This window comes from Epinephelus lanceolatus, chromosome 10, assembly GCF_041903045.1.
Source record: "Epinephelus lanceolatus isolate andai-2023 chromosome 10, ASM4190304v1, whole genome shotgun sequence".
NCBI lineage: Eukaryota > Metazoa > Chordata > Actinopteri > Perciformes > Serranidae > Epinephelus > Epinephelus lanceolatus.
This window is the reverse complement of record NC_135743.1, coordinates 1,246,451-1,270,943: the sequence shown is the minus strand read 5'-3', so window position 1 is coordinate 1,270,943 and position 24,493 is coordinate 1,246,451. Positions and strand designations below refer to the sequence as shown.

Below are 24,493 nucleotides of genomic sequence, written 5' to 3'. Positions count from 1 at the left end.
GTGGGCAGGCTGTCAGTTGCTCAGCCTTCATGGCCAATCAGGGATCGGGATCGCTCCTCCACTGGGTCTCTGTACACATCATAAAGCTACGGCCCAGCCAAAGGTGGCGACCTCGGAGTCACGGCCAGGACTGACCCCGTCCGTCAAATTAGAAAGTGAGGGAATGGATGCATCTGTAATTTGGACATGTATTTGTCACCCCGGGGGAACGCAGTCACATGAGTGTCCGGTTACACTGTTAATTATGATAACTATTTTCTATTACGCACGGCCACTGGTTGTTTCTATTACTGATGCAGCTTCAGATGAGAGCAGACAGCAGACACATACAGAGACACACAGAGACCTCTGAACACGTGTGATTCCTTCACGAATATAAAACAGAACGGCTTCATGTCAAATCAACAGGAAGATGTTTGTATAACCAAAAGGTTTTTACGAATTAGACAGTAGACTCCCATTCACAGTCTTGGTTCTGTTCCCAACAGAAACAGAAACTACAGTTTGTATAGCTCTGTAAATACAGGCTGGAAATACCACCAACATTAGACAGAGAGAAAAAACCCAATCGTCACAATAAATGTTGGCATCGTACATTTCTGCAAACCACAGCTACATTATATTTGTTCATTATTATGTAGCAGACACATCGTAACAACACTGTGGTTAACATGTGGTTAACATGTGGTTAACATATGGTCATGTTTAGGCACAAAAACCACTTGGTCACGGTCGGGGGAGGAGCACCTGACTCTGGCCCTATGGATAAGCAGTTCTTCTCTTTTTATTAATTTATGTTTTTAAAAAGTCAGTTTGCTTCTTTATTCCCTTTCGTTTCTTTTATGGAACAATGATTTCCATTTATCAGGGACAGACATGACAGTGTTTATGGTGCAGGAGCACCAGCGTACACTCGGCTCGAGCTGCGTATAGAGACAAATCCTAGTGCAGGGCAGACTGAACCATTTTGTGCCTTTGAGGGGTGAGAGGGGCCTCAGAGAGCCTCAATTATTATATTAATTACGGAGTTCAGTTTTTCAACTGATTTATTAAGCCAATTTTAATTTAGTGATGACACTTAATGTTTATAAAAAATTGCAAACAAAATCAAACTTTTCATCAAGGCTTATCAAGGGCCGCCTCCTCTTTGGGCCCTGGGTGATCAGCCTCCCAACATGATGCCCCTGGTTCTGGTTAGGAAAAGATCCTGTCTAGCCTAAAACACAGATTCAGGGGGCAAAATCCCAGCTGGAAAACTGGTGATTGGTTGCTATAAAACACTCAAACTGGGAGCTAAAATCTGCTGGAAACACAGCAACGACTCACTAAGACACAAACAAGTATGTTGTTAATTGGTGTTGAACAACCACCGACTTTCACCCAGGAGGCCGTTGTTTACTTCCTGTAAGATGGTAAAGCCAGACCCTGTTCTTTTTTCTCAACATAACCACAAACTGTACATTTCCTGTGAAAACAGAAGTGTATTTTGAAAACAGACAGAAGTAATAATACTTTGCTAAAGTATTTAAGATTTTTGGGAGTATCTGTACTTTACTTGAGTTTTTACATTTCTGTCAACTTTCATTTTTGCTCCAACACATTTCCTAAAAACAATGTCTACTTTTATTCTGATACATTTCCCCTCAGCATCTTAGTTACTTACTACAAAATAGGGAAGGAACAAGGAAGGAAGGAAGGAACAAGGAAGCAAGGAAGGAACAAGGAAGGAAGGAATGGACATACAGAAGTTGTGAGAAAGACCTTGTGTTTCTCCCAGTGTAACGTACGCTCCATTTTAAAGGTGGTGTTCATGTTTAGAAGAAACAAACTTCCTCAAAACTCTGACCGCTTGCTTTTTTTATTATTTGTACTTTTACTTTGAATAGTTAAGTACATTTAAGTACATTTTATCATGACATTTCTTTTGATTCTTCATCACTCAAATTACTCAAATAATATTCTGACTGCCAACTTTAACTTCTCACAGAGTCATTTTCTGGTCAGATATCTGTACTTTACTCTGCACGCTCATGATAATCAAAAACCTGTTCATAACTTGGTTGACGATAGTTGTGTTGGTTGGTTTGAGGATTTTTTAAAATTACTGTTCTCTGTCAATTATAAAATTGCACAATGACTAACAGTTCATCTCTCAGTCGTCACACTTGTTCTTCACCTGTCTGTCATTTATACGAAGTGTATTGACTATTTGTGATAAATTCATCATTCGGCCATCTGTAAATATAAAGTAATTATTTGTTGTGTCAGTTTTCAGCTATATATTATGAGATAACTCTATCAAAGCTTTTATTAATCAAACTCAACTATCTGCTGTTTGTACACTTCTGTTCAGTTTGATATTAATGTTGTTTTGTTGCCGAGGGTCCATCTGGGCGTTTCTTGGAATGACAAGCACAAAGCTGCCGTTTGATGTAACCTTTTTGTGTAACTCAAAACTCTCCTGAAGCCGAGCCGGAGCCAACTCTTATCTAATCAAACGTCTCCGTGCCAAAATGCAAACAATATCAAATCCAGTCGGATGTAACTTCTCTTCAGACAATCCTTTGGCAGAGTCTGCCCGTCTTTTGGGTGAACTCCCACTACCGCTTGATTCTTTGAAATAATTCAACTCCCTTGCCGTGCTCTGTTTGCCTTCTCCCCTCTGTCATCAGACAAAACTCATCAAGGCTCTGTGCTCGGGCCCTTATCGCCTTACATCAATCTGTGGACAGTTGCCACCCCGTGTTAAAATTAGGACTTTCTTCGGCGACTGCACACAGCTGCAGATTTAGTCATCACCACTTGGCTCTCCACTGTTGCTTTATGTTCCCTCGATGGTCGGGATTATCAGAGGATTATATTCATCAAACTACTAATGAAATTAAAAAACAATCAAACAAATGATTTTATTGGGAATCACATCATCGATGTGTCTTTAGAGGATGGTCACTGAAGTGTTTCTACCAACACGTGTGGCGTCTCAGAAACACTCAGCTCAGCTCTGAGGGAACATTTTTACTGTTCATCTCGTTCACCAAACTGCTAACACCAGCATTTCTGCTCAGGATCATAATCAACAAAGTGCTCCAGTGAACAGCGACGTATATCATTATGCTGCTGTAACGAGGCCAGGAGCAAAGAAGAGGCGATGATTCTCAATTGACTTCAACTCTTCTTCTCGGCTGCGTTACGGCTTCATTAGTTTTGAGAGGAAGCTCTCTCCTCTCTGATCTGGGCTCCTTTAAATATCACCTTATCTGCCTCTATCTCTGCCTGCTGCTCTGGGACCTGCAGTAACATGTGAAAGTAAGATGTGACAGACAGCGTGGTGATTTTAGGTGGAAACTTCCTCTGCAACAGGTGCATTAAACAGGAACATGACCTCAGACGGGCCGCAGGGTGACAGTCTTTGTTTCCCTGAGTTTGGAAGCCCAGAGCTCGAATGCTTGTGCCAAGCAGCCCATCTGACAGAGAATGCACAGTCTGAGCCCGGCTGGGTTTTCTGACACTTGTCAAAGAGCTATTTTTAGCTCGTCACAGTGAGAAAGACAAGAGCCCGGCTCAAATCCCCAATTAAAGTGGCTGGAACAGAACAACAGTGCCGGGATCACAGAGCGTGAGCTCGTGTCTTTGCACTTTTGTGTGTGTATTCTGTGTGTGTGTGAGCGTGTGTGTGCTTGAATTGTTAGAAGTGTTTGAGTGTGTGTGTGTGTGTGTGTGTGTGTGTGTGTGTGTGTGTGTGTGTGTTTTATGGGCTTCTGGCACCTGCTGCAGTGTGACGGCCCCTGAGACCTCCTGCATGCAAGCAGCAAATATTAAAAGGTTTGCTGGCAGAACAGCTGTCGGGTGCAGAGCAGGAAAACAAAAGTCCCCTGGTCTTTCCCCTCTGGGTTTGTCGGGGAAAGGACTTGTAAACAAGACCATGTCGGGAGCCGAGATTATGTTAAATAAACTAATAAATGTGTGAAATACGAGGGAGGAACAGAGAGAACTTTTCCTACTACAAAAGGAGTCTGTGACCGACGGTGGTAACTAGACGCCCTGTTTTCTACAATGCAGGACGAACACAGCAGGAGCTGCTGATGAGACAGGAGGTGTCGATGTATCAGAGACAGAAACAGTGGAATAAGTTCCAGTGTTCCACTGACCCTCTGAGCTGAACACAACATACACAGTGTGCTGGATCCTGCAGAGCTGAATGTGGTGAAGAGTTGAATGACTTTGCTTGATCGGTTCTTAATTGACACTTTGTGGACTTGTTTGAGAAGACGAACTGAAAATGAATTGACTGTGAACTTCCCATCATTTACCACATCTGCATTTAGCAGAAAGGTTTGAAAATCATATCCTGTCAAATTCATCTAAATTTACCTGAAACACCAAGTCAGACCCAGAGTAAACTGACAGCTGCTCTTGTTCCATATTTCAGTACATGTCCATGTATGGTCTCATTTGAAAGGTTTTCCCCAACAGTCAGAGTCACTATACCTGCCTCTGTCATTGAGTTCTACAAGTTTCAACCCGTTGAAATAAAAGTTTTTTTTAATCTTGGCCTGGATCTTTTCTTGAGCAAAGATGCTGCAGATGACTGGGAGAACTGGGAGAACTGGGAGAACTGGGAGGTGTTAGCTGGAAAACACGTGTCTCTTCACGATCTCACTGTATTTAAAATACTTGAAAACCTTCAGTGATCAGAAAGACAGCAGCTGATCATGTCTGTACATGTGTAACAGCCTGTGGAACAGTAAGGGGTTAAAATCTGCTGTGGAGCTTCATTGACTACAACACCCATAATCCTCTGTGAGGTGGGCCAATCACTGGCTCTTTAAGTACTCTAAACTACAGGAAGTGTGTTCCTTCAGCTCAGGCTCTGATTGGCTATTGAGGCGATAACAACAGCACTGGAAGCTCTTATTGGCTCAGTGAGGTGTCAATCAAAAGGTCAGGAGCTGGCCTCCATTATGGCCGCCACCCGGTGGGTTTGTTTCCATGCAGGACAGAGACATGATGGATAATATGTGGAGAGATGTGAAGGTGTGAAAGGAGAGATTTTGAGAGTAACTTGCCCAACGCTCTTAAGGTCCTGACACACCAAGCTGACGGTCGGCCGTCGACCAAAGTCGGGCGGTTGGCGAGCGTCTGTCACCCTAGTTTTTGTGGTGTGTCCCGCACCGTCGGCACTTTGCCATCGGCGGGTTTTCGGCTGATTGAGCATGTTGAATCGGCGGCGGAGCTTGTCGGTGAGAGAGATCACTCTGATTGGCTGTTCAGGTTTTATTTCCTTGCCCCTGTAGCGAGTGAATCTGCCTGTAGTGAAACCGGGGCTAACCGGTGCTTCCTCCTCAGGCTCCACTTCACTCAGCTGCCCCACAGACCCGCTGCTTCTTCACACTTTAACCTGAATAACAAACCGGAGCTAGCTGGGAGCGGCTAGCGGAGCGTTAGCCGCAGCATGACCGGAGGGAAGCACAGCCAGTTAGCCTCCGCTAGTCTCTGAGCTAGCCCCGGCTCTCCGTTTGGATCCAACCGGAGCACCGAGCCCTGGTTTGTTATTCAGGTTAAAGTGGGAAGAAGCAGCGGGTTTATCGGGCAGCTGAGTGAAGTGGAGCCTGCGGAGGAAACACCGGGACCGTCTGGATGTAATAGTCCGTGGAGGTGCTGCGGTGCTCGGCTGCACAGATAGGAAACCCCTCGGCTGACAGGATGTACCACTCTCTCACTCCGCTCTCTCTCACGCAGGCGCAGAACGTACGTGCTACTTGGCCGTCGGATGTAGTCCGTGTAGTGTGTTCAAATGCAACTGACACAGGGTGACGTGAGGCGACGTGAGGTGGCGTAGATGAAGCAACAGTTGGCTTTCGTCGCCGCTAGTTCTTTGATGTCGGTTTGGTGTGTCCGCACCTTTACTCTGAGACCAGGCTGCACACTGAGATCATACTGACCAAGATGATCAAATATTTACTTTTCCAAATGTCTTTCCTCTTTTCTCACTCTGACCTTAATCCTGTCAACTGTCTGAGTGACACAGTGTTGGACAGGTGAACACAGTGTTGGACAGGTTAACACAGTGTTGGACAGGTTAACACAGTGTTGGACAGGTGAACACAGTGTTGGACAGGTTAACACAGTGTTGGACAGGTGAACACAGTGTTGGACAGGTGAACACAGTGTTGGACAGGTTAACACAGTGTTGGACAGGTTAACACAGTGTTGGACAGGTGAACACAGTGTTGGACAGGTTAACACAGTGTTGGACAGGTTAACACAGTGTTGGACAGGTTAACACAGTGTTGGACAGGTGAACACAGTGTTGGACAGGTGAACACAGGATCATGTGATCACACCAGATGCTGACTTTGTGTTGGAGGAATGTAATCTTTACATAATTCATGTCTACATTATATTTGTGCTGGCTGCAGAACATTTAAATGGACTGTGTGGAGGTTAAAAAAAAGTCATTTCTAATTCAATCATTTTTTAAAAGGCTGTGAGGAAAAGGCAGACCCATGAATACTAATGTCAGCGAGGACGGGCCTGTGTGCCTGGTTGCATGGTGGAAATTGGCATGTGGGGGGGAGAGATAAAGAAAAGTGTGTGTCTGTGTGGCTGTGAGCTTGTGTCTGTGACAAATGGGATTATATTAATTGTTTGCCTCTGTGCCGACACATTCAAACACGTCTATTCCGTCTGAATGTTGAGGATTGTTTTTATGTGGCTTATTTTAAAAGTTTATACCGAAGAACACACTGATATAAGATCTGTGCGACGGTGATTGATCTCAGGTCTGTTTTCTCCGTCTTATGACTCTTTACAGTGTGTGTGTGTGTGTGTGTGTGTGTGTGTGTGGAGCAGATGTAAGGTTTGTCAGTTTCTGTTGGAGTGTGTTTTTCTCCTTTTGTTGCTTTAACCTGTTGCTGTTTGTATTTTAATGTCACTTGATTGATTGAAGAAGAAATCTATAAGCAAAATAAATAAAAATGTCTTGTTATGAATCAGTGTCTCTCTTTCTGTTTTCTTTAACTGTCATCTCGTGTTCTTGTCATGCAGTTTGGCAACCAGTTGAAATACCAATGTAAAATATGGGTAAATTAAAAAACAAAAAAGAAGACAAAAGTGATGTGAGAGAGTAAACATGTTTATCAGAGAAAGACAGAGAGACAGAGTGGGACGGACGCATTATAAGTCTGGGTGTGTTTGAGTATTTACACCCATGTACCGTGTGGTGGAAGTGGGTCACAGTGACAGATCCACTCACATCGGTCTTTTTCCAGACTGCGTGTTGGGTAAAGCACTCTGCTGTAATTCCTCATTCTGATGAGGAGAGAGTTAAGACTCTGTGCGACGTCACGCAAAGTGCGCCGTCTGCAATATTAATAATAGCACAAATAAATGAGGGAAGGGAATTAGTCTCAGTGCAGCGCCTATGTGATGTGACAAATTAGGTCGTCTCAGCTAACAGTGGCGGTGCGTCACATGAGTCGACGTACACCAGAGGGATGAGGGGAGGTCAGGCATTAAAGTGGAGCTGACTGATGGGACACAGAGGGCTCTGAACCTGGAGCAGGTCAAACACTGATCAAACTTCAGCATCGCAACCTGCTCACTGACTTCAGACTTCAACTGCAATCAGCTCCTCATGAAATGTGGGGCAGCAGATTGTTGTGTCTCACTGATTGTCAAATATCAAACATGTGGCCTCGATTATAAAAGGACAAAAACTCAAAGTCCCCAAATCCAGCGGGAGAAACAATACTCAGATCTGAGTGTCAACGCTGTCGTCCGACTGGCAGAAAAGTTTACACGTAAACAAAAGTAAACAAGTGTTAGTTTCAAAAGTGTCAATCAAGTTCATTTTTTAGATTCTTAAAGGAAACAAAGAAACAGGAGAAAAAGGAGAGAGAGCAAGATGGTGGAAAAGAGCATAAAAAAGCAACGTCAAAAAAAAAGAAGGAACAGTCACAAGAAAGTAGAGAAAGTTTTAAACCAGAACATTAAGGAGAAATGAAGAGAAAGAGAAAGAGAAAGACATGATGGAGACCCATCGTGGTGACAGCCCCAGATCTAATCATTATTTAATCATCAATCTTTTTTTTATGAATTAAGGCCTTCAAAATTAAATAAGTTGATCAAAAACAAAAGTTTAAGGTTCTTTGAGTCACTTAAGCTGCGCATTCTGTGTGATAACGTGAAGAGAGAACGCTCGGGTTATCATTTTAATGTCACAGCTCATCACATGTCCACGTTTGGTCATTAACATATGACGTCCAAGGTACCCTGGGTGTGTTGGTTGTTGACGTTCTGGGACGCCGTGTCAACTTCAGCCTGTTACATGCATTGTCTGTTTTCAAAATACACTTCTGTTTTCACAGGAAATGTACAGTTTGATACAGTCTCTTTCAAAATAAAAGCACTACGTCAGTGCAACACTGTGAATTGATGGGTTCTTTTTTGGTCAACAACAAAAGTTGGGTTTAGGAAAAAAGAACAGGGTTTGGCGTTGCCAGGGGCGAAAATTTTAGAGAATAATTCCAGGGGGGGACAAGGAAAAAAAGTTGTAGCCTGTCTTTTATACAGCATCTTTTACCGCAGTTTGACGCTTTAATCTTCTCTCTATCTCTCCAACAGGCAGGCATAGGACCTTTCTTAGCACTGGCTGAGTCCACCTGCACATGTCGAGATTTAAAACAAAATGATTGAAATCAAATTAATGTGTACACAACGACAACAGTCAGGTGCGCCGTGTTGTCCAAGGTGCTGAGTGTGTCTGGAGCAGAGCAGGTCTCTGTCTCCCCGTGCACAGTAGTGTGAATATTTATGCTATTAAGTAAACGGAGAAAACATGTCTCTCATTGTTTAATAGCAGCAAAACAATAAGGCTTCATTCATCAAAGACCGAAACTCGATCTCTCTCCTTCTCTCCCTCTTTTTCACCTGGCTCAGGTTTGTGGAATGGATCCGTCGTCTCTGGCTGGCTGCAGGAGCAAACCTTTTTTGTTTGTTTTTTTCGTTTTTTTACCGGCAGTGAGATAAACATTTTCTGCAATTAAACTGGTAAACTGGTTTATAAACAGTGTGTTGTGAGATCTGCCGCTGTGCACCTCACAACCGTGTGTAATAATCGCGCGTAATGGCCGCTCCTCGTCCGTTAAACTGCACGTCTGTCATGTGTGTCTCACTGACAGGTGGAGAGCCTACAGATATTAACTACGAGCTGCTCCACCACTGACTGCTCTTGTCCTGTCCTCTCCCTCTTCTTTCTCTCCTGTCCTCTCTGACTATCACTAAACTCTGGCTTTTGAACAATGCAGGAGAAATGTTGCAGACAGTTTATATTATCAGCCTGGGCCTGGGGCTTGTTGTAACAGTAAATGGGATGTGTTTTAACTTGTGTAAGTTAAACTGTATCTGTGAGTGTACATCTTACCCTGCACGGTGTGGGCAACCAGGTCCAGCCACATGCTGCAACTGCTGCCAAGTACTAACGGCTGCCCGTTGGAAAGAGTGTGGGATATACCACTACTAGGAATGGGAGGGGGGGACTGAATCTTTTAAGATTTAAATAGCACATTATTGCACTTTTATAATGAGCACCACTTACATTGGGCTTTTAATAAATACTACTGCATTGTTCAAAAATTATTAATTGTGTCTCAAATTATTCTAGGGGGGTACAGCTTTACTGAAGGGGGAGTCATGTCCCCCCCCCCCCGGGATTTCTGTGCCTGGGCGTTGCAATCTTAGAGGACGTAAACCGCGGCTTCCTGGGTGAAAGTCAGTGGTTGTTGGACTCATACACCAACCCTCCCATCAGCCCTACTCAGACTTCCACCGCCTCAACATTTCCTTCAACATTTCCCCCTGACGTCACTGGGTGCCATTAAACAATAACAGCGACCGCCCACGTATCATGCTGACGTGAAAAGACAGCTTTTTTTCGTCGGTGTCCGACACCAGAAGTCACTGACCACATGCCGGTTTTCAAAGACCTTGAAGTGACACCGTGTTGACATGAGCTGTTTCCCTCTGAGATGCAGAGGAGAAGTATAAAGTAGGATAACATGGAAATACTCAAATACGAGTATGATAGCAGTTGCAAAGTATTCTGTTTCTACTCAACACTAACAACTACTGATATTTTTAACATCACAATACATAATTACCAGAGAGAGGATCCTGCCGAACCCCCCCCCCCACAGAGGTCCAGGCTGAGCCCCAGTGTCCTCTAATCCTGGACACGCTCCTGAGGAAAACTACCAGTATCAAAATCCTTCAGTAAAGGTCTTGACTGCACTTTTGTCCAAGATTCTCTGAACTCAAGTGTTGCAGTTTTTTCTTCCAAAAGTTTCTGTCACACAGACACTTGTCCTGGCTCATTAAGATCTCAGTTCTGCAGGTTAACAGGAAATGAGGTACGCTTGAGAAGAAAAGTGGAAAGAAATAATTCTTGTATTTTTCTATTTCACAGAAAAGCGATCAGCTCTGTAATCTCCTCTCACTAGTGTGCAGGTGGAGCTTTTTCTCTTTGGCACACTTACTGGCCTGCATGCTAATCTGACGGAGCTGATCCACAATCCCACCTGGTTCCCGACTGAGCGTGAGCCAGCCAGAGTGGAGCAGAGTGAAAAAGAAAAGGGGGGGCGAGGTGAACACGTCATAGTGCTGTACATGTGTGGGAGGGGATTGGAGGCTTCCTGTAACTGACAGGTCACAGACTTGATTCCCAACAAACACTGACACACGCTGCTATCACTTCCCACAGAAAACGTCATGTCGGCACCACTCAGGAGAACAGAGGTGGCACACTGGGTGAGTTATCTTATAAAACAGCTCAACTAGTCGCTGTAATACGTCGCTGATTTAGATTCTTCACATAACAAATACCCTGCATATTAACTGACATGGCTGTCTGAAATCACAGTGTGATATGAAACATCTAGATTTTGCCCCTTTTCCCTCAAACCATGGAAACACTGTCCTGCTGCTGGAGATGCCTTCTGCAGAGATTAGTCAATTTCCGGTGAAGCCGGTCCAGTGTACGAGCTTGAACCAGTGTGACTTTATGCAAACCACTTGAACCAGCATTTATCATCATGACACATTCTGGCAAATTAGAAAGTCTTCATCAACAACCTGTGCTGACGGTGTCACTAAATCAAACTCATATTGCATTGGTAATAAACAATATGTAAACAACAATTTTTTGGTACTTTTTTACTATTTTTATTTCTTTTTTTATACAATTTATTTCTGATTTTTATGAATGGTTATGCGGCCTGTTTTTTATTTGTTTTATGACTAGTTGGCACCTGAAAAGAAACACGGTGATGTTCACTTGGTGTTGCAGGGTTCCAAACACAAGTCTCCTGGGGTAAAGTCCTGTGTTGTTTGACCCCTCCGTTACTGAAACTAGTCTCTTTACACAAACTTTCAGACTTCACACTACTTCTTCTTCACTCCCATCAGCAACACTGGTCACATAATCACAGCCTTCCTGATAACGTGGGTTATATATGAATTACTGGCTCATGATTATGTGTTTTATGTACAAACTGTGGTGCATTACATTTCGTAGGTGTGATATGGTAAAGGTTTGGCTACAGTAAGTTTGGGCAACTCAAATGAACCGGTCATTGTTGGGAAACAATCTCCTTCATTATTAAAAGGAAGCAGCACTGACTGTTGGAGACAGAAGCCGAGTCATACACTCTGGTGTTAAAGTCTAAATCTTTCCACCCTGATCTCCTCTTTCCTCTTTAAGTCGAGTCAAATCACGTCAACTTTATTTATTAATTTTAAAGGGCTTCACAATCTGTGCAGAACACAGACTCCTTCTGTCCTCAGACCCTCCACTTAAATAAGGAAAGACTTCCCCAAAACAACCTTTACAATATTTTGTGGTGTCACACTTCTTCTGCCTGTGCTGCTGAGAGAGGATCACGACTGCAGGAGGTCACTTGTCAACAACACTTAGCAGCGACTGTTTGGAGCATTTGAACAAATTACAGATGCTGTCGTTGTTTCTGGTGATAACAGTGTTTGAGTTTTGTCCTTTCACTGAGAGCATGTGGAGGGAAACGATGCAGCAGGAGCTGTTGGTGTCATCATTCTCCTCATTTAACGGCTTCTACGTTTCCTCTCTATGCCCACTGATTGCATTACTATGACATCACCATACACTTCCAGTTTTTCTTTAATGATATAAGATTGAAGCCCCATGAAGGACAGACGTCTCCAGGGATGCTGCCTCTCACCCATCACGTTATATAAGCTCCAGCTCCGATGACCTTGGTTAAATGGGTTTAGAAAATGGACACATGGAATCATTATCGATCATACAGCCAGTTAATGATGGCTTCCATATTTGATGCTGTCCTCTGCTGGACAGGAAGTGATGGCTCCAATAGCAACAAGAGCAGGTTTGGAATGTACAGAGGAAGAAGTGGGTCGGTTGTTAAGGGGATCAGCGTGCTTAAGAAGAACGAGTTCACACTTTGTGTCATCCAATCAAGTCAAAAGTGTTCTTCCTGTTCTTCATGGAAACACTGGTGGTGCACAAAGGCCAGAGTTATAGCCTCCTCCTGGCTGCATCACACTTCCTCTTCTGATCCCTTCCTGTCTAACAACTCTTTTTTTCCCATCGCTTTGACACCATTAATTGTACAAATGAAGATAGGGGCACAGAATGAACATCTACATGATTCAACTGAGTCAGGTTATGGAAAATAATCAAAATATGTTATTATAATAATGCAGATGACTCACAAATTTACATAACCATATCACCAGGGGACTATGGTCGGATACAGGAGCTCTGACAACATGGTCTCACTCCAAAGTCGTTGAAAGCCGGCGCTTGGTCAGTGACCACTGGTGTCAGACACAGACAAAAGCAGTCCTCCTGCATGATACATGGCCGGTCACTGTTATTGTTTAATGGCTCCTTGTAGTGTCAGGGGGAAACATGGTGGGACAACAACGAAGGTTAAGGAAGTGGATGTCCAAGTAGGGTGGGCGGGAGCGGTGGAGGGTGGGTCCAAAAACTACCAACTTTCACCCGTGAGGCCGGTGTTCACTTCCTGTAAGACTGTAAATCTGAACCCTGTTCTTTTTTCCTAAACCCAACTTTTGTTGTTGACAGAAAAAAACCTATCAATTTACGGTGTTGCACTGACAGAGTGCTTTTATTTTGAAAGAAACTGTATGCAAACTGTACATTTCCTGTGAAAACAGAAGTGTATTTTGAAAACAGACAATGCATGTAACAGGCTGAAGTTGACATGGCGTCCCAGAACGTCAACAACCAACACACCCAGGGTACCTTGGACGTCATATGTGGACGTGGAAAGTCCATGACCAAACGTGGAAATGTGACGAGGTCACAGTGAGGATGTGATGGCTCTGACTGAGTCCATCAAACAAATCAATGACTGGATGTGTCACAATTTTCTGAGGTCATTGTTTTAATCAGCATTCAATGTTAAAAAGAGCAAGCCAGAAATCATGGTGTAGTCATGGACAGGTAATTATATATCTGAGCAGAAATGACATGCGGGTTTCCCCAAGGCTCCATCCTCAGACCTCTTCTGTTTAACATCTACATGCTTTCACTGGTTATGTTACCATACTTATGCAGATGACAAAAAAATATATCACTATATCACCAGGGGACTATGGTCCGATACAAGCTCTGACTGAGGGCATCGAACAAATCGATGTTTGGATGTGTCCCAATTCTCTTCAGTTAAATAAAGACAAAACTGAGGTAACAGTTTTTGGAGCCAAAGAGGAACGATCAAAAGTCAATGCTCAATGTTAAAAACCACAGAGAGAGCCAGCCATCTTGCTGTAGTCTCTGTCGACTCTGAGCTGAACTTCAACAGCCACATTAAGACCATTACAAAGTCAGCCTACTGTCACCTGAAGAACATATCAAGGACACAAGGACTGGTGTCTTAGCAGGACCTGGACAAACTTGTCCCCACATTTATCTTCAGTCGACTCGACTACTGTAACAGAGTCTTTATCATCAGACAGCTGAATCAGAGAGCTGCTGCTCGAGTCCGCACTAAGACCAAGACAGTTTGGAGGTCTTTACACCAACTTCCTGTCTGTCAGAGAATCCACTGTTGGTTTATAAAGCACTGAATGCTTTCTGAACCATCCAGACCTCTCAGGTCTTCAGGGACACGTCTGCTTTGTGTCCAGAGTCAGGACTAAATATGGAGAAGCAGCGTTTAGTTTTTATGCTCCACATATCTGGAACTAACTCCCAGAAACCTGCAGCTCTGCACCAACTCTCACTTCTTTTAAATCATCCTAGATCTGCTGCCTTTCATTAAATCAAATATTGATTCATTTCTTACACTGCACTGGAACTTTTACTTTAGTATGTCATACCTGTCTTAGCGTTTTTCAGTTTAATGGAGTTTTTAAATTGTATTTAAATGTCCTTTTATAATTTGCTTCTTTTGCACTTTGTGTCAGTGCTTTTGATGGTTGCCTTGTTGCTGAAATGTGCTGTTTAAAAAACTTGTCTTGCCTTATAATACAGTCTGTCTGTGCTGACATACATGGTGTATGATGAAGGCAGTTGTGTGACAGAAGAGATCTTGACAGAGAGGTTCGAACCCTGCCTCACTGTGTCGCCCCCACACACCCGGGCAACCACTGTGTGCATAACCATCAGATTAATAGTTTCAGAAAGATGTGAGCATTGTTGGATGGATCAAATGGACACCAATAAGAAATGACATGCACTCATACTGACAGACCGGTGAGCTGTGGGAGAAGTAGAGCAAAAACATCCTTTAGTTTTACTATGTGACGCAAACAGGACTGTTCAATGGAGCTACTGTTCCTGCAGCTACTGCAGACCTTGTCATTCCCAACCTGTCCACCAGATGCCCTCAGAGTCTCCTGCTCCTTCTAATGACCCCACCCAGTTCCTTCCTGACACACCTGCACCTCATTCCCTCATTATGAACCTGTGTATATACCGGCCACTTCCCCACTTTCATTTGCCAGATCTTCTGTCACTTCCTGTCATTGCTCTCCAAATATATCCACCTGTCAGAATTGTGTCCCTGCTCTTTAAACTTTCCTTTTAAATTTCTCAGCCGTTTTAGACAATTAGCCAACAATTTTCCAAGCCTGTTCAATACTCACTGGTTTTGGTGAAATTCCTTGAAATCAACCTGCTCTGTGTTGCTGTGCTGGGTCTCTGCACAAGAACCACGACACTGAGCAGAAACAGTGGAAAATAGTGACACCTTGTTTAAAAAAAGAGACAGGCTGGAATGTGTTTTAGTCTTAAATCTTTAAAAACTAATTGTGTAGAAAGTGTTTAAAAAAAATGTCTGAGAGACAAGAAGCCGATGCGATGAAAACAGAAGACTCAAAGCGCAGAGGATGCACGCATGTTGGAAAAGGAAACACAGCATGAAAGAAAACATGCAGAATAAAAGAAACCCTCAAATATAAAGATGTTTCTTTCATGGCCAAACAACACAAGGCTGCTGCTGCTGCTGCTGCTGCTGCTGACACAAGCCCCAGGCCAGCGCCATTCAACTCTTTATTCATGCCCTCACTACATTTCTCCAGTGGCACAGAACATCTGATCTTTCTATTCATCTTCAAAAAGACTTTAAATGACTGTGTGGCCTGAATAGTGTTTCTGCGCGCGCTGGGTTCAAAAGTGCTGTGCACCACAGATTCTGCCCTGGATAGATGTTTTCATGTGCAAACCCTCCAACAGCAGGTCAGGTTGAGGCTCAGATGAAAGACGACCAACTCAACTCAGGAATCACTTCCTGAGAGAAGGAAGACATTTATCCTCTGCAGAAACAAGAGAAGTGCGGAATGTAACAGAGGTGTTAATCTCATTGCTGAAAACATGGTGGGTAGATGTGTGGATGCATTGTTCCAGGCTCAGATACATCTTCTCTCAGACAGCTCCCAAACATCTCTGCCTATGCCTGGTATTAAGGCGCTGCTGTTGGAACGAAGTCAAAGCTGCAGTGAAATAATCTGTCACCCACTTTCCTCCTTTCTTCCAGGGAGACAGTGGGCGCACACGCAGCATATGGCTTTTTGAAGACAGATATATTTGAAACATTTTCAAGCTACAGTCACTGATGGACAATAGTTTTGCCAACACAGTCGCCAGAATAGATGTTGGCATTGTATGTTTCTGCAATGCAGCATTTGTACATTATTGTGAGGTGGATATGTTGAAACTTAAAGGACAACTTCGGTATTTTTCAACCTGGGCCCTATTTCCCCATGTGTCTGTGTGCGTATGATTCATGGGTACCACTCGTTTTAAAACTGGTTCAGTATTGAGCCGTGAAACGAGCTAAAACGGTAATGGGGGCAAATGCGTCCCGTATAAAAGTGCTTTTTTTGGCCACTGACCGGTTCAGATCGCCAGTGCTATCTCTGTAAATAGCATATGGTAGCGGCCCTGGGGCAGTGGTGAGTGTGAATGAGTGGAGTCAGCTGTCAGTCAGTGTTGGAGCAGAGAGGCGGAAGGTGTCCCCGCTCGGTATTGTAAGTGAGTATGTGTGTGTGAAGTGTGTGTTTTTTCGCCACTGACCGGTTCAGATCGCCAGTGCTATCTCTGTAAATAGCATGCTAACTTAGCCTCTCCCTTACCTCTGGGCTGTGTGATGTCACGAGCTTTGCTCCACTGTGTCTGTAGCTCTCTCTACTCGTGGGACAGACGTTTTCTTGAGGAAGAGGTGTTTCGGGATTGGATGTCTTCTCTTCTTCGGCTGGCAGTAGTCATCTTGGGAGAAGTGAGCACTGCAGACCCGATGGTCTGCAAGGCGCAGTGTCTGGACAGGAGTGTTAGCATCCATTTGTAGCACAACTAGCCACAACTTCAGCATCTCGCCGTCCAACAAAGGCAGCCTATGAAAGCTGTAACATTACGGGAAAAAGGCCCGTTTATTTGAGCACTCCAAAAACTCCGGTAACACTCCAGGGGGTAGCACGTAAAAGACTCTGTCCTCTGACTCTTCTAGCGTAACACACACTTCACACACACATACTCATTTACATTACCAAGCGGGGACAACTTCCCCCTCTCTGCTCCAACACTGACTGACAGCTGACTCCACTCATTCACACTCACCACTGCCCCAGGGCCGCTACCATATGCTATCTACAGAGATAACACTGGCGATCTGCTTAACTAAAGACTGATGACTTTCTCCCTGATTTTGTGTTTAGATGGGCGGATACAATTTCAGAGTTTAAAAAAACTCCCTATGTTGCAGAACCAATAGTAAATCCGCAGGGCGGTCCTTCGGTGGCTCGCTGAACTCTTGTGCTTGTAAACATAGTCCGACTAGAAACACGTGCAGCGGTACAAAATGGCTCAAGTCACTGTAAGTCCTTCATTTCCACAATCTTGTGGACTGAGCACACGTTTGATAAAATGAAGTTTAATCTCTTGGCATCCATTTTCAAGCTCTCTGTGTGTTTGTTTCCTTGCAGACGAGAAAAGGGGAAGCGCACATTTCCGGGATGGCGTGTCCTTTTCAAAAATGCAAGAGGCGTTGCTTTGTTGCCGGCCGTTTTCACCGGTGTGTTAAACACACTTTAGAAAGGAGTGTCCCCAGACTATCAGAAGACGGAGATCTCTGATTGTCTGGTGGCGAGACTACTCCTGTGGTTACAGCGTGACGGGTCACAAAAAAGAAAAGCACCCTTGTTTCGTGGCTAAAAAGCTGCTGGAAATGCAGTGATGACTAAAACACAACCAGTTTTTCTGTCTGTTGGTGCTGAACAGTGATACAGCTGGGCCGGTGTCTCACCTCAGTGTCACACCATCCACCATCCCCTCTACCTCCTGATGACAAATATCTCTTCCACCATAATAAGTGCACTCACACAGGTTTTCTAAACATGGGTAAACCTGCTAAAGTTAAGCTATGGTTTCCTTTTCCATTGCCAGCAGACCAGAGCTGTGTTCACACCTCTGCAGCAGGTGTCTTTCTGTCATCACAGTCAGGCCAGAGAACAGGTCAGTTAACAGTAAAAAGCAGCATGAAGGCGTGGTAACTTAGTTTTATATATATTTCTTACTTATTCAGTCTCTCTTTTAAACTCAGTGCAGACTAATTTGGATCGATGTGTGAGCACTGCTTAGAGTAGAAGCAGATGATATTTTGTGATGGTGTGTATTTGCATCTCGCTGGTTGAGGTGCTAAAATCAATGTGTTTACCCAAGTGTTGTGTTTCCATCAATGACCTGAATACCTACAATTACTGCAGAGTCATTTGACCCCTGTGGGAATGCTGATGGTAACCTTTCACATTACATTAAAAAGCCAGATGTTAGCAGGTGTTAGTGGGTATTTTGTGCTATGAAAAAGTGGCTAACCTCAGCTTGTATACTACACTGATAAGATACATAGCAAACATGGAATTTTCCTCAGCTGATTTGGCTGCGTTTGCTGCAACAGATAAAAATGAAAGTTATTCATACATATATACTATGTAGTGTGTTTGCAGCTTTATAAAACAGCGTTACCCAGTACACATTAAATCATGGTACAACTTTAACACATAAATAAAATAGACAAATAAAATCTTGATTTGATTTCGGGTTCCAAAATGTACCAATGTCCTGGTGGTAGAAGTGGAAGAAGGAGACATTAGTTGTGGTATTTGTAGGAAAACTGAATTCTCTTCAGGTGCTTCTTCAGCATTGTTTTTTTCTGAAACTCTGGTCCTTAAATTTCAGCCTTCTGTGAGAAGAGTCGTTTGATGTGACTGCCGGCTTCAGGATCAGTAAGTGGACCCTGTGATGAGATTTTTTTGTCCAAACATAAATAAATAAACTCACATTGCAGCTACAAAATGTGTGAAACTGAAATATTGATATGAAGCCGCAGGATATTCACAAAACCTTTTAGATCTTCTGGACTGAAGCAGAGAAGCTGTTCAATAAATGAAACTAAGTGAAACCATGACAAAAGCTTTTCCCACATTACCCCAAATCATTTCACCTCACTTAACCCAAAAACCTGACCCCAAACTGAGAGTTATGAGTCTGCAGTTTGTTAGAGTGCCCAAATGTACACTTCATCCCCAAATTTCCTCTGAGCTCTGTTACTGTTCTGTAACTAACTGGGCAGGGAGGACATACAGACATGTGGGAGACAAGCAGATGATAAAACAAACTCAGGATGCACAATTTAAAAAGTCCAGGTGTCATGGTCGTGTTGTAAAGTGTGAAACATTTTGTTTTTTGTAGGATATCATCGAAGCCACAGAACAATGCAGATCGTTGTACTGACAAACAGCTACATTAGCACAAGTCACAACCCCCATTCAGTCAACACACACACACACACACACACACACACATAGCTTCACCCCTTTAACCTTCATTGTGGTCCTGACACGTTTCCCCTGACGCCACCAGGCTGACCAAGCGCCGGTATTTGATGACTTTGAAATGAGACCGAGTTGTGTTAACACAAGCTGAAGAGACTTTCACGGTTTGTTGTACGATAGATAACACGTCAGTAAATACCCCACTGGTTGCTAAAAGGGACTAAATGAGACTCCATAACATCATCACATCAAACATGGCTTTACAGCCTTGTTGTGGTGGTGACGATGACGTCATGTGACTTCTGTTGATTGAATTTAGGCTTCAATAATCATAACGTGGCATCCATTAGTTAAGATTATCTTACTGAACAAAACCTGTAAAGACATTAACTTTTGATCAGAGCTCATTTTCTGCAATAATGCAAAATCCTGTTGGCTTTTTGAAGAGGAAACCAGTGCGACGTTAACTTCATCGTCAGCCTACAATAAATCCATCACTCCTGCAGCAGTGTGTTGCTGTTTGCAGCAGGGATTGAGCCCCAAAACCAACTTTTTAAGCCAAACCATGCTTTTGTTTTAACTTTAACTAAGTGGTTTTTGTGACTAAACAGAAACCACACATTAACCACAGCACTGTGAGGATTCAACATATCTGCTCCATGATAACGTGCAAATGTAAACCATCCCTGGCCTGCAGAAATGCACAATGCAAACATTTTCCTGCCTCCTGGGTTGTGTGTAGACACTGAGAACTAAATGCCTGCTGCATATTTCCACCACTCAGGCCGTAAAGGCAAAGCAAAGAAACTAGTTAAGGACTTGTCATTTACTTCTTTGCCTGAAGCTGAAATCAATTGAGGTCTGGAGCAGCTGCCCAATATAACAGTGCCAATAAATCATCCCCTAACAAGGAGACTGACATACTTCCTGTGCATAAACTGCCCTCTGATTAAATTGCCTATTTGGCAGAGTCCCAAGCGTCAAATGCTTGGTCCTCCCTTGATGGTGATCTGCTCCTCCAGAGCCACACAGACACTGATGTGATGTGTGTCCTCATTATGACAGGAGGAGAGGACAGAGAGTCTGCTGCTGCTCTCAGTTCACCTCTGCGCCCTCGCTGAAATGCTGATCCTAGCTTATATCAGCCCGCAGGTGAGATCATCATCAAATCTAACAGGAGGGGCCAAGTTTGGAAGCGATACAGTTTCTGGGTGACAAACAGAGGTTTGATCGGAGTCTCACCCTGTCCCTGTGTGGTAATGACGATGCTGTTGCTGAGGTCTGTAATCCTGTCGTTCAAACACACTCTGCTGTGGCCCTTTTTAGGTTTATGGAACAAACTACCCCGAGGATTACTGTGGACAGAGTATCACTCCGCACAGAACAGCAGCAACACAATGACACACTCACACAGCAAGCAACCAGGCTCAACAGTCGGGGCGCACTGCAAATTATTCCCATAAAGTTACAATAACTAATATTTCACTATAAATTACATTATCATCACCTCACAGGCTTTTACTGTGATATCTAACCCTGTTCAGAATTCTACTTTGAAATTCATGCAGGTAAATCAAGTCATTTCACAGAAGGACTCGCAGTAATATATGTAGTTTGACTGTGAGGTCACAGTATACAGCATTTATTTCACAACAATTTACTGTAAAAATAAACAGTAACTTACTGTGAAAGTGATGCACCTAGTAGCCCGTAAATTACTGTAAATGTACAGTCAAATATTTTACAATATGTGAATCACCAGACGGACCACAATATGATATTATCACGATGCATTACTCATGATATTATCACGATACAGCATTATTATGATTTTAAACATGCTGCAAAATGTTGAGTAGCTATTGTGATTAAAATATGTTGGGATTTCAGCTACTAATAATGTCCCCGACATAAAACTTTGTCAACATCAACACAGATTATTTCCATGAAGTTACAATATGTAACTGTAATATCTCACAATATATTACATTATTGTCACCTCACAGGCTTTTATTGTGAAATTTAACCGTATTCAGAATTTTAGTGTAAAATTCACGCAGGTAAATAAAGTCATTTTACAGGAGCATGCTGCTAAATCACAGTAACATCCTAGAAAGCAATAGTCGTGATTTAAACGTATTGGCTATATTATGCTCCGATTTAGCTACATGTAACCCAAATCTAGCCGATTTAATTTTGAAATTGATTAAATGTATTTCGCCATTGCAGATGGCGTGCGGTATGATATTCAATCACGTATGGAGAGTCAACAGTAATTAAAATATGTTTATCTCCATTTTTTGGACATGGTCTCTACATAGCTGTATAATTGATGACGTCTACACTTTGGCTATGGTTAGACGTCTACCAAATTTTCACTGACAGCCCAAATTCAGCCGTGATTTAGCCTAGACGTCAGGTCTTCATGTAGACGGCTATTAGACGTTTTTTAAACCACAAAATGCTTGCTGGGATGCAGGTATAACTACTGTGAGATCAGTGTACAGCTGTTATTTCACAGTAGTTTACTGTAAATGGACAGTCAAACATTACCATGCAATATCGTCACAATACATAACTGATGATGCAACATTATTGCGATTTAAATGTGTTGTGATATGCTGAGTATTACAATTAAAATATATTGTGATGTATTACCTTTTTCCTGCTGCAAAAAACGTACCTAAAGGAAAACTTTGTGAACATCTGTTTTGTCTGATGGGAAGTTTTTTAATCTGTTCATCTCACTTCAATCATTATTACTGCAGCAAAATGTATCTCATGCACTTAAAAAGCAGTCAGTTACATCATTCTAGCAGGCTACCAAAGGTTCAGTTTGTATTTGTAATATTTACATAAATAACATCAATACTTGCCACACAGAAATACTGCAATATTGTGCTGTATCAAGTGTTTCCCTCCACCCCTACTGAAGAGAAGTAACAGCCCACTTTTCTACTAAAAAATGAGGAATATAATTATTAATATAGGTCAATATTGTGGCAGCGTGGTGAACATTATGATGGGGTTTCTCATTGCAGAGACTTTGGACTATTAAACATTAAAAGACACAAACAAGTCCCCAAACACATGAAGACAGCTCATCATCCAAATGAGGACAAACCCACCAAAAATACTGGAACCAGAAAAACAACAAAGAAAGACAACAAAGAAACTTTGCTTCAGGTGTGAACCAGGATAAACCAGAACAACTCAGAGCTTCTGTTCAACTTTCTGTTTGCTGCTTCCTCCTGAAATCTGATCTGAGTGAACACTGAGGAAAATAATAAGTTGTCTGTGATCCCTGCCGATGATAGTAATAACAACTGCACAAACAGGAGCAGTGAGAGCAGTGGCACACTTAGAGCAGCACCGACGGGGACATTTGAGGATTATTATAGTGATTCTATAATAATAATAATAAATAAATGAGCACATCACATTCAGTCGCACACACACACACACACACACACACACACACACACACACACACACAGCAAAGCTCTTCAGGAAGTAACTGGCAGCTTGGTGGAAATGATGCAGCAACATGAAAGCTTCTTTGAGGACCAACAACAAGTCAAAGTGATGAAAGTAGTTGTGGAGAATGACGGCGTGAACTCACCAGCTGAAGCTCAGTGAAGGAAACATCGCATCTCTTTAACGTTCATCTTCCGTCTCCAGCAGAAAAACGCCTTCATCTCTATTCAGGACACTTTCCCTCCTCTTCCTCCTCTTCCTCCTCTTCTGTCTACATTCAACCAGACTTTTCCAACATCTGTCGCATCAGAGTCGCGCACTTGACTTCGCCCTCCTTCTTCATTAATTTCCTTTTTCCGAGTGCCGAGCACCTCCGGGGAGTTTGGGGATAATTGCGCTCCTAAAAGAATCGAGGTCGCTGGTGTCTGTGTCGCTGTGCGAGCTGAAGCTGCTGCGCTCTGACTCTGACCGAGGCTCCTCTGAGCTGCTGATGCTGCGCCCTCCGCATCCCCATCCCTCCGCTCAGCTCAGCTGCACGGAGCAAAAATCCCTCAGATTTAAGGCTGGACCCGCGCCATGTGTCGGCCCCTAAATCCCCCTCTGACTAGTAGTGTAACGGAGGATGGTGGGATTACAGTTACAAACAAGAGTCAAGTCGTTACTTCTGTCAACACAGCGCCATTTTCCCCATAAATATATAAAAAGATCCATCCCATCATCCTGTTCGTGTTTTATCAGCGATATATTTTCACTGGGCTACTTTGGGGTTTTAAGTGAATGAGATATCAAATATCAATGATATCAAATATGACTCAGAGCTGAGGTCCTGACTGTTGAACATTTAATCACATACTGTAATTTTACAGTTTGCATATATCCATTCTGGCTTCAGGATTGGTTCAAATCATTGGCAGTAATTGATCAGAAACAGGAGTGCACATAGAGACAGTGCATGCAGTGTGGTTGCACTGGGGCCCCTGGGGTTGGGGGCCCTTGCAAATGATTCAGATTGCCCCATGGAGCTACACCTGTTTAAACAAGGACTCACATTAGATTTAAAATGGCGCCAATTGTTATGTGCTGGAGTCCCTCAGAAATACAAACACATCTCCATCATGATTAATCTTGTTGTCTTTGTCTTTTGTGCACACACTGTGATGCCACACAGCCGGTTCAATATCAGCAAAGTTTCAATATCAGCAAAGTTTCCCTTGATATTCATAGTGTTCTGTGGCGATCAGCAGTGATGTGATGGTTCACTTTTACTCTGTGATCTGTAGGCTTTAGCTTCAATCTTTATTTTATTACCCTGATTTCGTTGCTGTGTCAGTCTGACATCCTGAAAATATCCTTCAAATGCATATTGTAGACCCTTCTGTCTGCTTCTGTCTGAAATTGCTTTTTTGTTTTTCCAAAAAATTTTCTCCAGGGAGTGCAGTTAGCACAGTGGGAGCGCCATGCCAGTCTAGCTCCGAAACCTAAAGTTTGTCAGACTTAGCAACAGTAACTAAGGGGTGCGGCCTTAGCGAAGGGTGAATTGGTGACCCCCAAATTCCACCAGATGCATGCTGGTTGCGTCTGCACTCCGGCACGGCAGCAGAGCCGATCCGTTTCAATTCTAGTCAATGTGTGTGTTTCCACCGGCTGCGGCTGTGCTGCGTTCTGGCTC

At 43.2% G+C, this 24,493-nt stretch overlaps 1 protein-coding gene across 1 annotated transcript in view; it reads right to left on the bottom strand.

Annotated features, from left to right (window-relative positions):
- The window catches only part of lingo4b (leucine rich repeat and Ig domain containing 4b), a 31,369-nt gene extending 8,015 nt beyond the window's left edge, over positions 1-23,354 (bottom strand). Inside the window, exon 1 of the mRNA XM_033639975.2 lies at positions 22,970-23,354. The gene's annotated coding sequence lies outside the window, so the exon portion shown is untranslated. The remainder of the gene's footprint in view (positions 1-22,969) is intronic.
- Between the last annotated feature and the right edge of the window lie 1,139 nt (positions 23,355-24,493).